Raw genomic sequence first — 14,555 nt, 5'->3', positions numbered from 1 at the left:
CAGTCCCTGAAACGTTCTACTTTACCATTTTTCCGTTCGTTCACCGTGCGCCCTCCGTTCATATTTTTGCGTTCAGCGTGCGCTCACCGTTCGTTCATCGTTCAGTTTTTTCATTGTCATTCGGAACACCAAAATGAAAGGACCAATCTTGATAGCAAGGCGAAAATGAAAATTGAACGTGTGCGTAAGAGTGGAAGGATACTTTCCTACTATATCAGAAATTTAATTTTGAAGTACAAAATGTCAGGGTTATCCACTGTGAATGCCGAAAGGTTCATTTGAGGTTTGGTTAAAACAATACTAAATGAGAGACGAATATAACCCAAGTTAAAAAAATAAGGCAGTTTCAGGTAATGAAAACCTCTTCTCCTGTGTTCACGATTTAGCATTTACAAGTTCAGGCACAAATTATTATAATTATTTTGCATTGCTTGACAAGAGTTTTAAACAAGTCACCCCTCCCTACCCGGAAAAATAAAAACAAACAAACGATGCTACATAATGTACCGTATGTACGTGTCAGAATGTCAAACTGATATGGCTATTTTTACGCCTATATTTATGAAAGACATTGTCATTACTACTCTTGCCAAATTTGAAACTTTTGTAAACATTTGTCCTTAATGCAAAGATGTAATCATTTATCTGGTACGTTTCTGCATTAGCCTTTAAACATTCTACGGGTAGTTCAGTATATTAAACAGTTTTATCTACATCAAATATATACAAATGTTGCACGATCTAACTACAATCTATGGTCACATCAATTATAAAAATAGAAAGTTTTGTACTGGTTATTTCCTTGGGTCGATGTAGCTGTGACAAATGAATGACACAAAATTTAAGTAGGAATATTTAATATGGTTAGGAGTGTTAAGGTGTTGACACAGGGTATACCGTCCGTATTGTTTATTTACTGCATCTATCTTGACTTCTTTCGGGGGTGTTTGTTAATTACAGGTTTCTCAAACGATCGAGCTCGTAAAGTTTGAAGCCATACATGAACACCTGTTAATTCTGGATGTCACTACACATGTAGACTATTATATAGTGTTTTCCTTTTCAAATGCATTGTTTATATATTATACCCATGCATTAAATGTATCTACATGTAATGGTATACACAATGTACATACGAAATTTGCTTTTGTTTGTGTATGACTGTTGCGTGTATTAATGTACAATTTGCGATAATTTCATAAAATACATAAATGTAAACTCGGTACTTGTACAAAAATATATTAAAAAAAAATATATATTGTAAAAATCATGGCCCCCGAGAGTAGGTTAGGGCCACAATAGGGATCAAAGTATTACAAGTGAATATATCGGAAAAATCTTTAAATATTAACCAAGGTGCCTCAGGTGAGCGATGTGGTCCATGGGTCTATTGTTTAAAGTCGCGATTAAACTTAAATTTGTACTTAGTATATGTATATATGTGTTATTGAAGTCACAGCTAGGAGTCAGCAGTTTTATCAATTAAGTAGAAATAAATGAGAAATGAGCATAAATACTACCACTGAGCTCGCTGTCAGACTCCTGTGATTGACGCTAGGCCAAAAAGCTCGTTTACATGCATTTTTTGTGTAATGTTGAGGTCTTATATCGCTTCTTGCAAATCGGTTCAAAATTCTAATATTTGTACATGTATGTAACATTGAAATAAAATCAAAATCCTCACACAATATCCCACTACACCTGTACACATGTGTAAAACATGCCTTCAATAACTAGCTCCATGCGAACTGAAAACACACAGCTTCAAAACATTTATATAACTGATGTAACCAGTGAAAGAGACTTTTCCTCTAGCTGACCCCCCCCCCCCCCCCCACCCCCACCCCCCGATTGAATATAATATGTTGGATGAAAAAGTGAAATTAAGGAAGAGTCAGCGATCTTATATATATAAATCCTATAGATGAAGAATACAAAAGACTTTTGTACGTTAAGTGTATGGCAAATACGTTCCCTGGAAACACCAGAGGTATAATCACTGAAGGTCTGAACAAATACAATTATCACTTGCTTCTACTTTTCTCCTTATTGAATGTGTATCTGGGGCAGATTTAGGGGGGGGGGGTGCAGCTGGCACATGACACCCCCGCCCCAACTGAAATTTTCAAGGTAAATGCTGTTCACTTGTTTAGAAAAATCATAATGTAGACTAGTGATGAAATGATTGTTGTCAATGATTGATTGTCAGTCGTTTAGAGCTCTGTGTTGCTACTAATCGATTGCGAAACAAAAGTCACCAATATCGCCGACTAAAACACAAATAATCCGGAAATCATTTAAATTTTGTTCAGATTAAACTCAAGTGACCTGTCAGTATTGCAATCGGTTGTCGTCCATCGTGCATGAACAATTGTTTATTTTTAAGGTGGGTCGATCCTCATGTGACTTATCAATATTAATGGTTAAAAGTGCAAAATCTGTATTAATATCCATTCAAAATAGATAAATTTAATCAATAACCAAAGAAAATGTGTATGTTGCCACATTTTTAAATATGTCAAGACATAAAAAATCGGAAGTATATGTTAACATCAGAAAATCACACATTTTTGTTATACAGAATAATTAAAATGGATAAAAACTTTTAAATGTCAACAGTTTAAAAAAATGTTAATTCATAAATCTGTATAAATTAATTGTGGATATTAGGGAAATCATGTAAAATAGACATACAGTAGAAGAAATACCAGCATAGGAGTTATTGCCCTTGACAACATTTTTTTAATTAGAAAGAATTTATTATCTACAGAAAATATAAACTTTTTCAAAATCAATAGTTTACCAAAATTTTTATTTTATGCAGTGATTAAAATTCCTCCGAAAGATATATTTCAATCATGCACAAATTTTAAATTGATAAAGATTTTTGCAAATACCTATGACATCACACGAGGATCGATTAACCTTAACTTCTTGAAAACTACCAGTCCAATTCTTTTCGAATTTGGTATGAAGTATCATTGGGACAAGGGGGACGTAAATTGTTTCTCCATATTTAGATACTTAATTAAAATGACAAACGTTAACTTTCAACTAAAACATATTTAATTGTCTCAAAAAAATCTTTAGTCTCGTCATTCAATTTGATGTTTTTATTTTCAAACGCATTTTCTGTTTCTTTAAATTCTACCCGGCACAGAAATTTGTTAGTCAATTTATTAGAATAAAATGCCCTCAACCGCCTTTTTAAAATTTCTATTTCATAAGCCCTGCTTTGTTTCTTCCCAACCTATTCCTTTTTAATCTGAATCTCTCGGGACATCTTTCCTTGAGGACGAAAAGTCGTATTTGAATATAGAGACATCTCCGCACATGTGTCGACACCGAAAAATGGATGTTTACGATGTAATTTATTAATTTTATAGACGCATTCTTATCTTCAATTAAAATAAACTGTCTTTTTTTTTCAAATGAAAATAAATTCAGTTTATATCTATTTATCCGCAACATAACTTTACACACATTAACATCGACTAAATTTCGTAAAACATCACTTCCGACAGCGACTATTTATTAGAACTAAAAATAGAGATGAAGTCATCACGCGGTTCAATGTTCCTTGTTAACTCTTCACAGTGATTTTCTTAGTTAAGAATAAAATATATTATTGTTTATAATAAAGTTTCTTGTTTATTTTGTCAACACGACCAGTCAGACTAGTAAATCGACAATTTACCCGACTGGAACTATCATCTAGTAGACTCGGTCGGTCGGACGTGCCTTAGTGTCAAACCCTGTACATGTATGTCAAACTGGATCAAAGGTTTTAGCACAAACAAACAAAATGGTGAGAGAATTAATGGTAATAACAACGACATTCAACAGTCAGATAAAGGAGTCGGACTTTGATAACTTTCAGACATTGTGATTATAAATAAATTCTGTAGGGAACAAAGAAGAATTCAAATGTTGTTTCCATATGTTTAATGATTCTGCTATCTATGATCAATCTATCGTTCCCACTAAGGTCCACAAACACCTCTGTTAACGTCTAAAAAGCATATCGAAATATACTATAACTGACTTAGCATATCAAACCGTAATGATCTAAACAAATCAAACACTTGTCTGAATTTTATAAAAGCAGAAGATAATAAATATGAGACACCGGAGCGAATAAAACGGTTTTAAATAGATATTCATTCATTCAATAATTTAATAGTAAAATAATCATGACATGGAATTTGTTGTTTTTTGTGAACCTACTGTAAGATTTAAATCTTAAAACTAAAACTTGTAAACTTATCGTTTATGATGCAATAGGTAATAATAAGTTTTGGCAATAAATCTTTGACATTTAGACGTTGACAGAGGTGTCGTCGCATATCTCAGCATTTAAAAGTTAGGATCGCAGGTTTTTCAGATGAAATGTGAATATTCATGTAAGAATGGACTTTAAAATCAGAGGTCCCGTGTCACGACTGACATTGGCACTTAAAAGCTTCTTCACTACTACTGCCCTGAGTCTAAATTCGTGGGACTTCTGCCACTGGTGAAGTCTCAATATGAGTGTAAAGTTATTGACGGGACGTAAAACGCACACTGTTTATTATTCTCATGTAAAATGGTAAAAATAACGAAGAGTGGTCATAATTCTCTATATTATTTCACACAAAATGTATCAGTAGAATTCTCTATATTATCTCTACACAAAATGTATCGGAATAATTCTCTATTTTATCTCTATATACAAAATGTATCAGAATAATTCTCTATATTATCTCTATACAAAATGTATCAGAATAATTCTCTATATTATCACTATATAAAATGTATCGAAAGAATTCTCTATATTATCTATCTACAAAATGTATCAGAATAATTTTCTATATTATTTTTACACAAACTGTATCAGAATAATTCTCTATATTATCTCTATACAAAATGTATCAGAAGAATTCTCTATATTATCTCTACACAAAATGTATCGGAAGAATTCTCTATATTATCTCTATACAAAATGTATCAGAATAATTCTCTATATTATCACTATATAAAATGTATCGAAAGAATTCTCTATTTTATCTATCTACAAAATGTATCAGAATAATTTTCTATATTATCTCTACACAAACTGTATCAGAAGAATTCTCTATATTATCTCTACACAAACTGTATCGGAAGAATTTTCTATATTCTACACAAAATCTATCGGAAAAATTCTCTATATTATCTCTACACAAAATATATCAGGAGAGTTCTCTATATTATCTCTACACAAAATGTATCAGAAGAACTCTCTATAGCTTAACTTGTTTTCCTACAGGTGAGAAGACTTGGATGAATTGACATCACAGAGAAGGAAGAACGGAAGCCATTGTTATATGGTGGTACAATGTATCAGTTCTATCACTTCATGCATATCGAGATTTCAGATAAGATACACCAGAATTCATAGCTTAAGCAATGTTCTCTTTGACATTCAATTTTATTACTGATAACCCTATGTTATTGTAAATTCATTCATTTTCCTCCAAAGGTGTACAAATGTTAAATTCTTTATTGCTTGTTTAGCTCACCTGAGTCGATGGCGAGTTTTTCTGAACAAAATTTGTCCATTGTCCATCGTCTTTTCCAGAACCACTGGGTAAATTTCAACCAAACTTGGCACAGCACCTTTGGGTGAAGGGGATTCAAATTTTTAAAATGAAGGGCCGTGCCCCTTCAAAAATGCAAAAATATGATGGGGTAATTTTAAAATCTTCTCAAGAACCACTGGGCCTGAAGAAATAAAATTCATATGAAAGCCTATTGACATATTAAAATTTGTTAAATGTGTGCCTCCCCCCACCCTCCCCAGGGATAGCATGGTGCACAAAACGGGATAAAAAAATACATGCAAATATATAGGGAAATTTTTTAATGTCTTCTGAAGAGGCACTGGCCAGAAAAGTACAGATTTACATCAAAGGTTTCTGATATAATGCAGATTAAAATTTGTTAAAATCATAGCCCCAAGGGGTTGGATGGGGCCGCAATAGGGGGTAAAAGTTTCACCTACAAATATAATCCAGATATTTTTGAAGATCTGATGAAGAACCACCGTACCAGATATGTTTATGTTTACATGAAAGTTTCCTGACATAGTGCAGATTGAAGTTTGTTAAAATCATGGCCCCGGGGTGTAGGGTGGGGCCACAATATGGGAACAACGATTTACATGGGGGAAAATGGGCAAATCTTCTCAAGAACCACTGAGCAAAAAAAGTTGCCAAAACATTTCTTTTAGTGATGTAAGCAGTGAAAATAGACTTTTCTTCTAGCTGCCACCACCACCCCCACCCCCCCCCCCCCCTCCACTGCAGGGGATCAAAGTTTTGCATACAAATATACACTGGACCAGAAAAGTTTACATTTACATGTAAGCTTTCTGACATAGTACTGATTCAAAATCTCCCTGGGGCTGGGGTGGGTTTAGGTGGGAGCCACAATAGGGATTAAAGTTTTACATTCGAATAATTATGTAGGGGAAATCATTCTGAGAATTTCACTTTTTAAATGGCATAAATAGTAGGTTTATGTCTTTTTGATGCGGCATAAACCTATAGCATTTGGCATACACCTGACCAAAACTCCTTGCAGGGAGTGCACCACATTTCTCTCCCCTCAAAATTCAACCATACTCGTCTGTTCAGCCATTGTGGTTTGAATTCACGTTTTCTTTTTCTTCTTTTTCATATAGCTTGCGTTTTTCTTGTTCTGATTTTTTTGTTTGTTTGACACCATTTGGTTTAATACCGGGCTTTACGTGCCTTCAGAATATTTTAACTGCAGAACCATTTACACGTCATTTGTTGACGTTCACCTCAAATTATATTTGCTAAGTAAGAAGTATATTATTTTCTTTTAACATTCTTGCAATATTTGAATAGTTGCGAAATAAAGAAGAAAGGACAACTCTTGTTATATTGTTAGGGAAAATTTCAATTTAAAAATCGATCCGAATAAAATTCATCAATGCAGATAAAAAAAAAAGCATCGACATTTAAAGACATACGAATCATACGCTGAACAATTTGTCTAGAACACGTCATAATCTTCAAACCACTTACACACTTAAGTCGTATATTTTAAAATCAATGGGAGCACAATCCACGTCCCAAAATAGATTTTGACGATTGTAAGGGAAAATATTTATTATACCCCCCGCAACAAGTTGTGGGGGGGGGGGGGGTATACTGGAATCAGGTTGTCCGTCTGTCTGTCCGTCCGTCCGTCCGTCTGTCCGTCCGTCCGTCTGTAGACACAATGGTTTCCGGACTCTAAAGCATTATCCTTTCCACCTACCGTCACCATATCATACATATGGACTACCCATGGGATGAAGATGTTCCCTATCGATTTTGGGGTCAAAAGGTCAAAGGTCAAGCGCACTGGACATCGAAGTAGCAATATGGTTTCCGGGCTCTAAAGCGTTATCCTTTCCACCTACAGTCACCATATCATACATATGGACTACCCATGGGATGAAGATGTTCCCTATCGATTTTGGGGTCAAAAGGTCAAAGGTCACACGCACTGGACATCGAAGTAACAATATGGTTTGGTTTGTCATGCCATTTGTTTTTTACACTCAGAAAAGAGGTAGTTTATACCTATTACCAACACCCTTTGGGAGATTGGGGTAAGCGGGGGGTATTCTTAGTGAGCATTGCTCACAGTACCTCTTGTTTTAAGTGCATTATCACACACGTAGCATAATTATTTCTTTGTTTCTTGGAATTTGGCATAGACAATTCGGGATATCTTATTTGCACATGACATGGTACAACCTCATTTGGCATAGCCGCGGTCTATCGGTTAAATTCTGAGACTGGAAAATCTTTAAATATGGGTTAAGGTGACTCGGGTGAGCAATGTGGCTCATGGGCCTCTTGTTTTAAATATCCTACAGTTGCCATATCACTGCATAGATGAATTCAATACTATAGTTTTTCCACAGGTGATAGCAGTTAGATTTATCAGCATCACAAGATAACAGCTAGATATAGCAGCATCACAAGGAGAGAAGAATGGAAAACATGTGGTGGTAACAATAGTAACATTGATAGATAGGAACTGATATTGTTTAGTATAGGTTTATCCTCAAATCAAACTAAAAGCCCAGCTGAAGTTTGCTTTTTTAATCAAGAGTTTTAGGTCATCTGAGTCTTTCAGGTGACCTAATAACATTGATCATCGTCCGTCGTCGTGTGTCGTCCGTTATCAAATTTACATTTTAACTTCTTCTTGAAAACTACAGTGCTAAATGTTACCATTTTTGGTGTGGAACATCTTTAGGATCAAAGGAAAATAAATAATTGACTGTAAAATTTATGACCTTGCCACTACTGGGGCCTCATGGATGCATGGGGCCAAATATTCTTTATGAGACTATATATGAAAAATCATCTTCTCTACTCCCACAGATGGGGGATAAAAACTAAATGCATAATTATGATATCCATAAAGCCTGAAATGTGTGGAGAAAACCATTGCAGTTGATGAAATCTTGAAAAATCTTCCTCCTTGACACCAAAGAGTCAAACTATTTAGCATGATTATGATATGTACACATTATAAACAATATATGAGTCCTTTACCATAACTGTGAGTTGATAACCCTTGGGATCTGGAAATCGTCTATCAAAATACCTTAGTGTTCTTTACTTTTGGACAGAAACCGTCAAATGGTTGATATAATTTAAAACTTGTGTAATGCGATAACACTGACTGAAAAATAAACTTGTTGAAAAAGCATTTTTTAAAAAGATCCTTACTCCTGAACTTCAATAGGACAAACTGCTTGCATAATAACTTTTAGTTATATCAATATATCTATACCTATAGCAAGCAACTAGCCCTGATCACCTTTAGCGAACTATTAGTTATACATATGTAATTACTCATAACGAGCATCTAGTTATAATTAACTAAAGAAAACAACTAACCATTGTAATTACCTAAAACAAACAACTTGCCGTCATTACCTATAACGAGCAACTAGCCATTATAATTACCTATAGCGGGCAACTAGCCATCATTACCTATAACGAACAACTAGCCATCATTACCTATAACGAGCAACTAGCCATTATAATTACCTATAACAAGCAACAAGCCACAATTACATATAGCAAGCAACTCGCCATCATTACTTAGAGGAAGCAACTAGCCATTATAATTACCTATAGCAAGCAACTAGCCATCTTTACCTATAGCAAGCAACAAAGCGTTAATTACCAATAGTGAGTAACAAGACATAATTACATATAGCGAGCAAATAGCCATCATTACCTATAGTAAGCAATCAGCTATCAATACCTTTAGCGAGCAATTTGCAATCATTACTTACAGCAAGCAATTAGCCATAATTACTCCTAACAAGTAACTATCCACCATTACCTGTAGTGAGCAATAAACCATAATTATATATAGCGAGCAATTACACATCATTACCTAAAGCGAGCAAATAGCCATCATTACATATAACATGCAGCTAGTCATTATAGTTACCTATAGCGATCAACTAGCCCTAACTACTAATAGTGCACAACTAGCTTTGATTACCTATAAAGAGCAATTAGCCATCATTACTTACAGAATTCTTAGAAATATTCTCCTCTACACCCGAGCAAATAGAAAACATATTGTAGTTGTTAGTGTATAGCACCTGTAAACAAAATTATATAAAAATCGCCATGTCTGTCTGTCTACATGTCCATCTTCTGTCCTTCCCTATTAATCTGCATCAGGGAGACAACTTGTAATAATAACATTTAATGATCAGTCAACATATTTGAAATCCTTCTGTTCCTCAAGATTGAAAATTGCAATCATTGAACCATCAATGTACAACACTTGCAACAGACATTTAAGGATTTCCTGTGCGATACTCAGGTGACTGTTTCTGTCCATCGGTCAGTAACCTAAATGTTGAACTTTAATAGATTGATATATCAGTAGTTATAGTTTTTTCTAAGAAACTGTTTCAATAAGATTAATGAGAATTTATCACCACGTTGATATTGTGATTTCTTGATTTTTGACAGGTTCATACTGGACTTTCATGAGGTCTTGCAGAACTGAGAAAAGGAAGTCGACGTCAAAGTGGTAATGTTCCTATCACACATAAAGTGGTAATGTTCCTATCACACATGAAGTGGTAATGTTCCTATCACACATAAAGGGGTAATGTTCCTATCACACATAAAGTGGTAATGTTCCTATCACACATAAAGTGGTAATGTTCCTATCACACATAAAGGGGTAATGTTCCTATCACACATAAAGGGGTAAAATCAGAGTCAAATTTGCTAATAGCATACATGGTTGTGTAAGGGTAGTCTTAGTGCATTGTTGTTTCAGTTCCATTGCTGTAAGCTGACGAGTCACTTTAAGATATAATTTTCATTTTGATGTTACACGAAGGTATGAATTGCGATATTTCACATCAGCATTCTTCATGAAGCATTCTACAGTGTTTTATGAATGGTATATGCTGACGTGAAGTGTTGCAGTTCATACCCTCATGTATTTTCAAAAATGAAAGTTATTTTAGCTCATCTGAGCTGATTGCTCATTGATCTTTTCTGATCACGTTTTGTCTGTTATTTGTCTATCTGCGTGCTGCCTGTCCATCCAGCCCTAAAATTTTAATATTTTTTACTTCTTTGGAATCACGAAGCCAATTTCATATAAACTTGTCATAAAGCATCCTTGGAAGAAGGAAATATACATTAAGGACCATGTCCATTTCAAAGGGGAGATAATTAACAAAAGGCAAAGATAGGTTAAGTTCATTGTAAAAAATTTCCTTTTAGAACCACTGGGCCATAAGAGTTTAAATTTGCATGAAATATCCATGACATTGTGTAGATTCAAGTTTATTCAAATCAAAGGGGATAAGAATAGGGCCACAATAGGGATCATAGTTTTACATAAAAATGTATAGGTAGGAAGGGAACAATCTTTAATAACCTTGTTTTCAAGAGCCACTTGCCCAGAAAAGTAGAAATTTACATGAAGGCTTTATGAAATCAAGCAGATTTTATTTTGTTTAAACCATTGTGGGGCAACACTGGGTTAGGCTTGTTTTAAGGGGTATTGTGAGGGCACACTGGGTTAGTCATGTTTTAAGGGGTATTGTGGGGCTACACTGGCTTTGTCATGTTTTAAGGGGTATTGTGGGGCTACACTGGGTTAGTCATGTTTTAAGGGCTATTGTGGGACTACACTGGATTAGTCGTGTTTTAAGAGGTATTGTGGGACTACACTTGGTTAGTCATGTTTTAAGGGGTATTGTGGGGCTACACTGGATTAGTCATGTTTTAAAGGGTGTTGTTGGGGCTACACTGGATTAGTCATGTTTTAAGGGGTATTGTGGGACTGCACTTGGTTAGTCATGTTTTAAGGGGTATTGTGGGGCTACACTGGATTAGTCATGTTTTAAAGGGTGTTGTTGGGGCTACACTGGATTAGTCATGTTTTAAGGGGTATTGTGGGGCTACGCTGGATTAGTCATGTTTAAGGGTTATTGTGGGGCTACACTGAGTTAGTCATGTTTTTAGGGGTATTTTCGGGCTACACTGGGTTAGTCATGTTTTAAGGGATATTGTGGGGCTACACTGGGTTAGTAATGTTTTAAGGGGTATTGTGGGGGTACACTAAGTTGGTCATGTTTTAAGGGTATTGTGGGGCTACACTGGATTAGTCATGTTTTAAGGGGTGTTGTGGGACTACACTGAGTTGGCCATGTTTTAAAGGGTATTGTGGGACTACACTGCAATAGTCGATGTTTTAAAGGGTATTGTTGGGCTACACTTGGTTACCCTTGTCTTAAGGGATTTTGTGGGGGTACACTGGGTTAGTCATGTTTTAAGGGGTATTGCGGGGTTACACTGGATAAGTCATGTTTTAAGGGGTATTGTGGGGCTATACTGGGTTAGTCATGTTTTAAGGGGTATTTTGGGGGTACACTGGGTTGGTCATCTTCTATGGGGTATTGAGGGGCTACACTGGATTGGTCATGTTTTAAGCGATATTTTGGGACTACACTGCAATAGTCGATGTTTTAAGGGTATTGTGGGGCTACACTGGGTTAGTCATGTTTTAAGGGGTATTGCGGGGCTACACTTGATTGGTCATCTTTTAAGGGGTGTTGTGCAGTTACACTGAGTTGGCCATATTTTAAAGGTTATTGTTGGACTACACTGGGTTAGTCATGTTTTAAGCGGTATTTTGGGGGTACACTGGGTTGGTCATCTTCTATGGGGTATTGTGGGGGTACACTGGATTGGTCATGTTTTAAGGGGTATTGTGGGGCTACACTGAGTTGGCCATGTTTTAAAGGGTATGGTGGGAGTACACTGGATTAGTCATGTTTTAAGTGGTATTGTGGGGCTATACTGCGTTAGTAATGTTTTAAGAGGTATTTTGGGGGTACACTGGGTTTGTCATCTTCTATGGGGTATTGTGGGGCTACACTGGATAGGTCATGTTTTAAGGGGTATTGTGGGGCTACACTGAGTTGACCATGTTTTAAAGGGTATTGTTGGACTACACTGCGTTAGTCATGTTTTAAGCGGTATTTAGGGACTACACTGCAATAGTCGATGTTTTAAGGGGTATTGTGGGGTTACACTGGGTTAGTAATGTTTTAAGGGGGTATTGTGGGGCTACACTGGGTTTGTCATGTTTAAGGGGTATTTTGGGGTTACACTGGGTTAGCCAAGTTTTAAGGGATATTGCCGGGCTACACTTGGTTTCCCTTGTTTTAAGGGAATTTGTGGGGGTACACTGGTTTAATCATGTTTTAAGGGGTATTGCGGCGCTACACTGGATAAGTCATGTTTTAAGGGGTATTGTGGTGTATAGTAGGTTAGTCATGTTTTAAGGGGTATTGTGGGGGTACACTGGGTTGGTCATCTTCTATAGGGGATTGTGGAGCTACACTGAGTTAGTCATGCTTTAAGGGGTATTGTGGGGCTACACTGAGTTGACCATGTCATAAAGGGTATGGTGGGACTACACTGGGTTAGTCATGTTTTAAGGGGTATTGTGGGGCTACACTGGAATAGTCATGTTTTAAAGGGTAATGTGGGATACACTGTTTTAGTCATGTTTTAAGGGGTATTCTGGGGCTACACTGGGTCAGTCATGTTTTAAGGGGTATTTTTGGACTACACTGGATTAATAATGTTTTAAGGGGTATTGTGGGTGCACACTTGGTTAATAATGTTTTAAGGGGTATTGTGAGGCTACACTGAGTTTGTCATGTTTTAAAGAGTATTGTGGGTTTACACTGGGTTAGCCAAGTTTTAAGGGATATTGTTGGGCTACACTTGGTTACCCTTGTTTTAAGGGATTTAATGGGGTACACTGGGTTAGTCATGTTTTAAGGGTATTGTTGGGCTACACTGGATTAGCCTTGTTTTAAGTGGTATTGTGGGGCTATACTGGGTTAGTCATGTTTTAAGGGGTATTTTGGGACTACACTGGATTAGTCATGTTTTAAGGGTATTGTGGGACTACACTGGATTAGCCTTGTTTTAAGGGGTATTTTGGGGTACACTGGATTAGTCATGTTTTAAGGGTATTTCGGGGCTACACTTGATTAGTCATGTTTTAAGGGGTATTGTGGGGTACACTGGATTAATCAAGTTTTAAGGGGTATTGTGGGGCTACAATTAAGGATTGAAGTATTACGTGCAGATATAAAGGGAGAATATATAAAATTGTTATTCTCAAGAAAAACAGCTCCATGATTAGTCATATTGATTTTCAAGCATCCCTACGTAGTGAAAATGCAGGTTGGTTCAAATCAGTCCCAGGTGCTCCCCTACCCCAAAGTATTGTGGGGAGACAAAAGGGGATCAAAGTGTGACATAAGTGTTGATAGGGAATTTTTTTTGAGAATATTCATCTCACCAACAGAAGGGTAATGATTAGTCATGTTAATATGCAATTATTTACACGCAGTTCAAATTCAAGTTTGTTCAAGTCAGGGGCCCTAATGGTAGGGTGGGACCACGATAGGAGATAAACGTTTTATATGAGAATATGCAGACACTTAATTTAAAGGAATTTTTTCAAGAGGAACAGAGCCACATTAAATCCATCTAAATGCAAATGCTCCCAAGTTGTGTTGATTCAATGTTCCCATTTCCCTGTGTGGGGGAGGGGGGGGGGCATTGTTTTTTGTCCTGGATATAGGTCTTTGCATAATTCTAATTTAACTTTTGAATAGTGAGTTATAAGACCCCCATTTTTCATATTTCCATTCTTTGTGACAAGACCTTTTTATGGCAGAGTTTGTTTGTGACCTTGACCTTAGAGATTGGTCTCCTTTTCAGAAAACTCAAATGTTTCCTGACGTTTCTCAGAAAAAAATCATGCTTGTTTTCTATATACATGTAGATATCCTTTGACAAGACCTTAGAGAAAAACTTATTGTTAAGAAAACCTAACCTACTCAATATTTCCTAATATCAGTTAAGATAAAGCTTTCTTATTTTCTACATACTTGTAGATATCGTATGGAAAGACGTTTCATT

At 36.0% G+C, this 14,555-nt stretch overlaps 1 protein-coding gene across 1 annotated transcript in view; it reads left to right on the top strand.

Annotated features, from left to right (window-relative positions):
• LOC130050824 (uncharacterized) overlaps positions 1 to 14,555 on the top strand; it is a 56,328-nt gene that overhangs the window by 26,061 nt on the left and 15,712 nt on the right. Inside the window, exons 4-5 of the mRNA XM_056151599.1 lie at positions 5,288 to 8,050; positions 10,053 to 10,113. The gene's annotated coding sequence lies outside the window, so the exon portion shown is untranslated. The remainder of the gene's footprint in view (positions 1 to 5,287; positions 8,051 to 10,052; positions 10,114 to 14,555) is intronic.

Source organism: Ostrea edulis, chromosome 10 (genome assembly GCF_947568905.1).
Source record: "Ostrea edulis chromosome 10, xbOstEdul1.1, whole genome shotgun sequence".
Taxonomy (NCBI): Eukaryota; Metazoa; Mollusca; class Bivalvia; order Ostreida; family Ostreidae; genus Ostrea; species Ostrea edulis.
The sequence above is the reverse complement of the archived record's forward strand: the minus strand, read 5'-3'. Positions and strand labels throughout refer to the sequence as shown.